The sequence below is a fragment of the Apus apus genome, chromosome Z (assembly GCF_020740795.1).
Source record: "Apus apus isolate bApuApu2 chromosome Z, bApuApu2.pri.cur, whole genome shotgun sequence".
In the NCBI taxonomy this organism is placed as follows: Eukaryota; Metazoa; Chordata; class Aves; order Apodiformes; family Apodidae; genus Apus; species Apus apus.
This window is the reverse complement of record NC_067312.1, coordinates 34,326,630-34,336,398: the sequence shown is the minus strand read 5'-3', so window position 1 is coordinate 34,336,398 and position 9,769 is coordinate 34,326,630.

The window sequence follows — 9,769 nt, the reverse complement described above, 5'->3', positions numbered from 1 at the left end:
TCTGTTTCCTTGTTCAGCTACACCCTCTGCTTTCTTCATCTGTCACCTTCATGCATTGTGACTCTTCCCAGCTCTGGAATAAGCTCTTGATTAAGGGTATCGCCCTCACTTCCTGTTGACTCCTCCCTGAAACCTATATTTTTTTCATGAGAGATTCTCATTGCAATTTCCAAGACCATGCTTACCTTTTTATTTGTTTCTTTTTATCTCCTATGTTATCTCCTATCTCTGTTTATGTTATGAACACACCTTCTACTTTATATTACCTGGCATTTGAAAGCATCCCATCACTTATCTGATTCAGCCCCATCTGGGCTGGATGCTGTACTGGTCTAAGCGCAGTGCTGACATAAACATGTAGGGGCAGTTTGGGCCAAGAATATCAAAATTAAACCCTACTTTTACAGAAAACCATCAGAGACTTTTCAGTGTTTTGTAGAAAGGAAGTCAGAAACTGGTTTCAAAAACCTTTGGAAGACCAAACACACCAAACTGTGTGGAAGTCAGTGAGCTGGAGTAAGACCAGAATATCATAGAATTCCCCAGCACATGGACAGTCACTGCTAACCATTGTGCTACCCAAGCGAGTGTGGTTTGGAAGGAGCCAGAGACTGCTGTGCTCTAGTTATGAATATTTTAATAATATAAGAATATGCTTGGAATAATCCTCTTGGGCTGGTCAGTTAGGTAAATTAATTTCCCTCACTGCCGCTTATTCTTCTCCCTTCGGAAGGTTTGGTTTTGGAGTTCTTCTGTATCAGTTAAAAAAAGGTACAACAGGTAAACCTCCAGCAAGAAAACTGCATAAGTAGAAGCTGAAGGAGCAGCTAAGTTGAAAATACCAAAGCTGATATTTTTTAACTATGACTGGATAATGTGTTTTCTGTTTCATTTCCAAACTTCAATACTAAGAAGTCATATACTTATAAAGCAACTCTGCTCAATCCAAATCCTCTTACGAACAAAGAGAGCTATTTATTCTTATAGCTTGGAATTAACCTGCCCTTTACACACTAGGCACAAGGAACATGGGCATTTCAAGGTTTCCAAGACGTACTTACTTTTTTCTGCTGGAGAGACTTCAATAATGCAACATTAAAGCAATGAAGGATGAATGAAGAACTCAAGCAGTATAACCCAGGTAGGTATTAAGCTGAATTCTTTAAGACAAGAAGTGCTGTAATCCAGAGAGCAGTGAAAGACCACTAGAGCTAGAGGAGAAGTGAGAAGACGGCAAAAGACAACTGGAAAACCAGCTAATAAAAGCACCCTACATACAAAGGAACTAAGAGAAATTGTAACTAATAAGCTACTGAAGTAATCTGGTAGCCTGTATTTTGTAGTACTGTGGTATCTTATGAGCTTAAGAGACTGATTTTCAGAGCTCACATGTGCACAACTTCAGGTACACTCAGTAAACCCTGTGGATACTTCATAACCATACTGAGAAGCCAGTCCTAAGTGATCCAGGAAGTCTAAGGCTAAGACATTAATTAAAGCTCTTAGTTTCAGGCTAGTCTTTCACCACAAGAAACACCCTTCATTCCTTTCTTGATTCACACAGCCTCAGAAATACATAAATATTTGTCAAGCTCATCACATTCCATGTCAGTATTGAATAGTGCTTGATCTAACAGACATACTCTTCATATAACTATACGATAATGATTATGAAAGGATAGTTTTGTGGCTTAATCATAAATCAGACTTTATGCTGTTCTCAGCTCTGGCTAATGTCACCGAATTTAGAAAAGTCATTTATAGTACCCTGGGCTCCTGCTTCAACCCAGAAAAATCACCATGATCATCACTTATACTGCAACAGGAGTGTCATGACAGTTACAAAATCAGTGTTTGTGAGTAGTTTGAAACAACTTTGGAGAACTGATGTTAGGCATTATTTTTATTCAATATTTTAGAATCAGCTTCATCCTTGTTCATTATCTCAGCCTTGAACTGTGTGATACCATTGTAGTCTGCTGAATCAGGAGGGATAAAGTTAATTTTCTGCTTTGCAAGAACCTCCTTCTTCAGTTAAGCAGTGGAATTTCTTGCTCAAAATGTAGCTGATGCTAAAGATTTATAATGATTAATGAGAAGTCCAGACAAATTGATGGGAGGGTAATCTGGTGAGAATTCTTACACACATGCTGAAGACATTGAGCTGCAAAATAATGGAAATGGGGAAAGGATTATACATACTTGTCATGTTCTTATTTTCTTTGCAAGCCTGTGTTTTTTGGCAGTGGCAGAGCTAGGGTAGGAGGCTAGATGGATAGTGTGGCCATTTTTGTATTCTTACTGCACTCAGCTCACTGTTTTATATTTTTTAAGAGAAAAAGGTGCAGAAAAGTCCAACCCTTGCCAAATATGTTCCATCATCATTAGTACACTCCAGGTCAGATTGAGTGGATTAATTTTCCTATGAATCTTTTCAATAAATATTTCACAGAGTGTCTAAGGATTGGAGATAATAGCAGGATATCTTATCCGAGTTTTTGGAAGTTTGTTTTTGGCACTGGCTAATTTGTCTGTTGGGCATATCTTAGAATAATTTCTTCTGTTGGTATAATTTATACCTTAATAGGTATGGCGGAGTCTTCCATCCTGAACAGCATCCAAAACTCTAAAACCCTAACATAGAGACAAGTTACTTTTAAGCAGTGCTGTCCACAAGTCCACTACTTTCTTTCTCACTAGTAAACAGCGCATTAAATCAGAGGGCTTGAAAATATATTTTTTTTAAAAAACCCCTTGTCTTCTGAGAAGGCGGGGATAGCATGGATTGCAATGCTAGCCATGGACAAATAGAGTTCTACTGTACACTGCCTTTTTATCTGGCACAAAGAGTAATCCTAATTTTTTGAGGACTTTGCAAAGGTCTTTAAGTTTAAGGTGAGTAGTGAAGAGCAAAACTACAAGGCAGGGAGTGCACCAATTTCCATCCTATCTTGTTGTGCTGAGAGCATTTGACCTCTGATCCTGAGTATAGCCAGCTAGACTGCTCAGTGAGCCTTTTAAGTATTTTGTAGTGTCCAGGCAATCATGGACAGAAAAATCTCAGCTGTGAGTGATGGTTCCCAATGGATCCACCTAGCTTCCTGTAAGTTCTAGTGTCATAGCACGGAACCAAGAGCATGTGATTTTTCATGTTTTTTTGTTGTTTGTTTTTTTTTTTCCATACAAATTGGGTAATAGTAATTAAAAAGTGTGTTTTTTACACTTTGTGGTTGAAAATCCACAAGCATAGTCTTGAAAAATTCCACAATTTATATTCAGCAACCAATGTGTATAGCCTTATCTCTGTTTCCCTCAGGAATTCTAGGTTAAATCCAGTGTTCAGTTATCTTCTTCATATCTTGCTATGGTCCAAGTTACTAGAGAGATCACTTCATCTCCTTATGGTATGGCATGACAACTACAAGCTACTTCATTAATAATGTAAAATACCAACGGTATGAGGCAGATAGATTGTTCATCCTGCCAAGCAAATTAATTTGCAACCTGCCTCTCCAGAATAAAATAAAAGCGAACTTTGACATCTTCAAAACAAAATATATGGTAGCCTCCTTTGGCATGGGCTTCCTACTCCATCACCAACAGAATAACCTCCCACCTACTAAATAAAGCCCAGCTGTTAATCACAGTACTGACAATAATCACACACATTTCTTATTGTGTAAGCATAATTTAGGGATGTACACTGCCATCAGAAACTGGAAGCTATTCCTCTAAACAAATCTATTGAATGCCAGTGATTATAATTACAAGTGATTATTCACCAGTTGCTAATGCAGTCTAGAATTAGAAATTCCAAAATAGAGACAGCCTAGCAGTTTTTCACATGGGTGCATCTCGAGGCTAAATTTTTACTTTTTATCATCTTACTCTTTGGTAAGAAAAAAAAAAAAAAGCTAGTATTCAGTAGCTGAAATCTCTACTGCCTAAGTTTCATACAGTTTTAGATTTACTTCACAGGCATGTAATTTTTCAACTTGAAAATAAGTTAAGCTCTCAGAAGCAGAGGAGGAAGTGTTGCCTAAAGCCTGTTAAAATATGTCAGAAGAAAGATAAAATCATATTTCTGGTAGAAGAGATTTAGACTAAGTAAACGGAAATAAAGGAAGTTTTTTAATTCATTTGTACCCTGGAAGCTATGGTGCATGAGATTTGTTGGAAGAAATCACATCTTTTGTTAGACCAGATGGTACAGCTGGAAAAAGATAATAAGCTTTTGAGCACACAGAGCATTCATTAACTGATAACACAGATGTTGCAAACTCACAGCTAACTACAGAACAATACCATATGTGTGAGTAAACACATCTCTCAAAACTTTTTGAAAAAGACTGCGTAATTCTCATCTCTATACTCCTCTTTTTAGGGGATTCAGGCACTCATCTAAAGCTCATAAATTGTGTTTCTAGTACTGAAAGAAATAAGCATTTACTAGGAACCCGAAATGGCAGTTCATGTGTACCCTTTGAAAACTCTGAAATCTTTTTGCATCTGAGTCTTGTAGCTGGTTTTGTTGCATTCTTTTCACCCGGAACAAGGAGCTGATCTTAATGTGTGACCAGATCAGCACTAGTGTCAATGGAACATTTTAGATCACTATTAGGCCTCCAGAGCACAGCATACAATTCAAGGAGAGCATCCTCTGCTCCCCTCTTTTCACTGATAGTACAGATAAGTCTAGTATGTGTGAGAGAAAATTCTGAGCACTTAAATGCTGGGTTGAAAGGTTGTTTCAGTTTCTTACAAATGGCATTTTGCAAACTTATGCAATGCTTAAATTAATGAGATTTTCTACAACTAATGCTATTTGAGTAGTATCTGTTGATGTTGAGCTAATAAATCTCCTGTTAAATGGACAGTTTCAGCTGATATGAATTCTTGGACAATTACTGCATGTAACTGGACATTCTGATTAAGCAGAACAGTATGAACAGGAGCATGGTTGGAGATGGTTTGTGCCCTTAGAGAATGACTCTGGTTTGGTCCTCAAAATACTGTTCTCCCAGGCTGCATTTGTGTTGTCTTTTCTGTGACTCCAGGGGTGTCTGCTGTCTGCAATCCCAATGGAAACGTGTCCTCTGTACAGCAGCTGGCTGAGCCTGTCTCTATGTCACATGGGACTTCTTAACTGATGATGCTCTCCACACCCTCCTCTGAGCCATGGACCAATCCAGCAATACAGGGGAAGAAAAAACTAAACCACTACCATCTGTTTAACTGCTTCCTTTTTTTCCCATTATGGAACAGAGCAGCAGAAACTTCAGGTGGTATCTCCTTATTTTGTGTTGTGAGTGCATGCGGTGACTCCTACAAAGTAAATGAATCACTGTCAGCTGTCCTAGGGGTTAATGGTACAGGGACATAGGTTTAAGTACTACTGCTGTTCTCTAGGAGACAGGGCTTCTTTTGGTTACTGCTAACTACTAAAACTACTGCTGTGGTTTGTCTGACCCAGGGAGAGACAGGGTGGGTTAAAGACAGTCACTGTGGTTCTCCTCGTCTCCCACCAAGTAGCTTCCAGTGAGAGGAATCTGTAGTTATAAGCCAACACTAATCTGGAGATAAGCCCATTGACCTTTGTAGGTTGGCTATCTGTACACCGACCTATGATAAGCAGGTAATGTACATATATTCTAGGTAATTGTATGTTATCATAGGGTTATGCAAGTACCTATGACAGTACCAATCCTAAAGACACCCTGCTGATGCAAGCTAGTCTTGTTATCCCATATTGTAGGACTGTGGCATGCAAAGACTAGCCAGCACAGGATTGTCCAGTCAGTATGTACCAGGGCAGGCAGTAGATCTAGTTACTCAAGCTCCAGACAGACTAGTTTTCTAACTTCTGTTTTGTCCTTCCTATATGTCTGTATTTTTGCATGTGACTACATCCTAGTGTTCTATCTTATCTTCCATTATTGACTACCTTGCAGATTGGCTCAAGCAGGCGTAAAATCTTTTGAACACATCATGACATTGAATTTCCTATTCCATCTTTTTAAGAAAATTTTGAAATCTGGATCTGCAGCCCTTATGTGTACTCAGTGAAGAAAAACATGATCAGACACATGGTTCTCAATCTTCAGATTAATACATCTATGATGTATTTTAATTCAAAACTGTCTAATAAAAAATATTTTATTTTAAGGACTACAAATACATGCTTTTCTGCCAAGTAATCATTGCTTCAGAGGGAAATAGGAAGCCTGTAAATACATGCTTGGCTTCTCAGTATGACCTATTGTGGTTCACAGACATCTGTGTTTACAGTAAGAGATCGCCCACATGCATTAGTCTGTAAACACTATCAAAATCCAAAGCTCTTCTTTTTTCTTCTTTCATTCTCCATCTCTTGCAGACTTAGGGTGTCTCCATTTAGGTATAAGTGTCCACCTGGAGTTTTAAAATTTTTTGGTAATCTGAGGAATCTAACTTTCTGTGAGCTGGTGCTTCAAGTCTGCCTTTGCATTATTGTTAGTTGAAAATATTAGATTATTGTTGTCAGTAGTAAGGGTGCTTTTATTAGCTGCCTCAAACCCTTCCTGGTCCTCTAGCAGTGGCTGTATATACAGCAGTGCATATTCAATAACCAGTCAAATTGTAAATGAGTCAAAAAAAAGTCAAACCCATTAATTTTCTCAATGTGTGTGGGTGTGTTGGGGAAACTTCAGTTTGACTTTTGGGAATGCTCCATTTCTCCATGTTAGCTGACTTCAGACTGTCAGCAAACTGTCTTTCTGATCTGTGCTGGAGCCAGGAATAGCCACAAAATGTATTTGGCAACTCCATTATGTTTCTACTAGACTACATATGTATTTGTGAATGTGATAACGCAAGAAGACTGAAACTTCAAGGTATCCCATAAATGTCACTGACAAAGAATGGAATTCAGATCAAGTTAGGACTTGATTTTTTTTTTTTTTTTTTTAATGTTATTAAACATGGACTCACATTTCAGGTAACAAACAGGAACCTATCTGTGGAACATGTGAAGCACGGCTGTTCTTACTGCATTACTATCTACAGAACAATGAAATCCTCACGTGCATATCTCTGTCCATAAAATACATGGTGCCTACATCTAATAAATGTAAACTGGCTCAACATAGAAGGAAGTTCAGCGTTTTTTGCAAAGATGATGAAATCCCAGCACATCCTTTCATCATAGAACTGAAGGCCGTTGCAGCTTGTGAAGCAGCTTTGGGATTGCCCTGCACTCCTTGTCGCTGCACAACCACTCCCACTGCCTAGTGGGAGAGAATGTCAATAGCTGCTGCCATGGAAGAAGCCAAGGCATCTGGTGCCAGGAGCCTGAATGAAACACAGCTCTGGGACAAGTGCTCAAAAATGTACATTATGCATGCTAGCATGGGGAGCACTAATTGCTGTCAGGCTTTCTGTCCGCCTTTTTTTAGGATGTTTTTCAGGACCCCCAGACATTGGCTGGTCTGATTCCCTAGGCAGAGGATATGGACAGGGTTTGAAATCGGTTGCCTGCTTTGCTGTATGCTTCCTGTGTGACTTCCTCAAACCAATGCAATGTAACAGCTGTGCTTAAACCTTAACTATTTCTTGTCCCCTAAGTGTATTGAGGAAAAAGCTGTATGAACCTTACAAAATATGCGAAATGCTTAGAAATTATCTGAACTGCTTGGTTAAATAAAACAGATATGCCAGAAATTTTGGGCAGGTACAAGGGCACAAGATAAATAGATAGATGAGCAGGCAGACAGAGACAGATAGGTTAGATAGAAGACACATCAGACACACTAAGGTAAGCAAATTATGGTAAAGGAATCTATGATGATTTAAAACATTTTAGGTACAATAACTCGTGCAATGGAGAACAGTAAGGTGTTTATCCTACTGGCTGGACTTCAGAGGAAAAGTGCCTTATGGTTTTCACAAGTGAGAGTGTTTGGATGGGTATAGTCCTGTGTAGTCACTAACTGACTGTGCATTCACATCTCATGGTACCTTGTTCCTGCACCCACATTCTGAGAATGGAGTCAGTGTTCCATGTGCTGGAGCTGAAGAGACCAAACATGGTTTAGTTGCATAATGCTTAAGTGTTTCTCTGAGCAAGCACGCTGAAGACCGACTGATTTTTAAAAAGTCAAGTCAGGACCTTTAGGAGTTGGAAATGAGACTGGAACAGCTCATGCAAAAGTGGAAAATTTTCTAAACTTGAGCCTCTGTTGGAGTACAGAAATTGAAATAAAAAGTGAAATTGTTTCTTACTAATTATTATTATTTTCTTCAGTAAAAAAAAAGTAGGCATCTCCCTAGCCTATGAGTGGGTATTTTAGCATGGTAATAGTACATTAATATATTGATGAGGTGTTAATACAGTAAGTCCAATTAGTCAATGTTTTCTACCTAGTGATCAAAACTATGACCAAGACAAGATGTAGGGAGTATTCCCTTCTATCCCTTTCATCTGTCTTAAAGACTTATGTCTCAAAGGTGACAACCTGGGATGTGTTTTTCTCAAATTCTTGCTGTTGCAATGTTAGGTAAGCTCTGTTTTTATTCTGCTTGTCTCTTTGTTCTCTTTTATGTGATTTTCCCCAAATTTTTACTTATTTCAGTTACTTACCAACATCAGGAATACCACGTTACCTTGTCCCCCAAAGGATCTCATATCCTCATATGATTTGAACCAGGACATTGTCATCAGAATTTTGTCTGAATCCCTGTGTGCCCCAGCCTGTCTGTTTTTCAGGTGAAACCTTCTCTTTGTATCTCTCTGTAAACCAAACTCAGAGCATTCAGAAAACATTTTCTTCATGGCTTTTATACATTTCAGCAAACCCTGACTTCATGCTTTTCAATATGATTGATATTTTGCTTGTGTATGAACATAAATTTTCTTTTATTTTCGTCCTATGTGGCCAGTAAAGGAAATTATTACCCAAGAAATACCTACCTTCTGTTTGATATTTTGACATCTGCTGGACTTGTGCCACACAATGCTGAGGATATTAAACAAGCCAGAATTACTTGAAATAATTTATCCTAATTGCAAACAGAAGCATCCATCTGAATTCCATTAATTCAGGAGAATTTGTAGCGGTTTTATGGCTGCATTAGATCAAGACAAATGCATGTTGTGGTTTGGGCCCAACACGACGACAAAGAAACAGCCACATGGCCTCTCAGTCAACTCCTCCACACACACACACTCTGGGATAAGGAAAACAAAACTCCTGGGAGCGTTGGACAAGGAGGGTTCTTCACTGATTAAGGTCCCGGGCAAAATAGACTCAACTCGGGGAAAAAATAATAATTTAATTTCACACTAATCAAACACACACAGGACACAGACAACACACAGAGTTGGGCTTGCATATATTACCGCACCCCTCCCTTCTTCCTGGGTCCAAATTCCTCTGTTCCCGATTTCTCTCCCTCCTTCCCCCCAGCAGCACAGGGGGACAGGGGATGGGGTTTAGAGTCAGTTCACAGGCTGGTGGTTCCTGCTGCTCCTTCCTCCTCAGGAAGAAGGATTCCTTACAGTCCTCCCTTGCTTCCCCACAGGGTCCGTCACATGGGAGAGAGTCCTCCATGAACGTCTCCTTCATGAGTCCTTCCCACAAGGTCCGGAGCTGCTCCAGCCCGGGCTTCCCACAGAGTCAGGGGCTGCTTTGGGAACAAACTCCCCTGGCACCAGGGTCTTCCACAGCTGTGTAATCAGAGTCCACTGTCAGCAAATCCACTGGCCACAAAATCCAAATCCAGTGGCCAATTT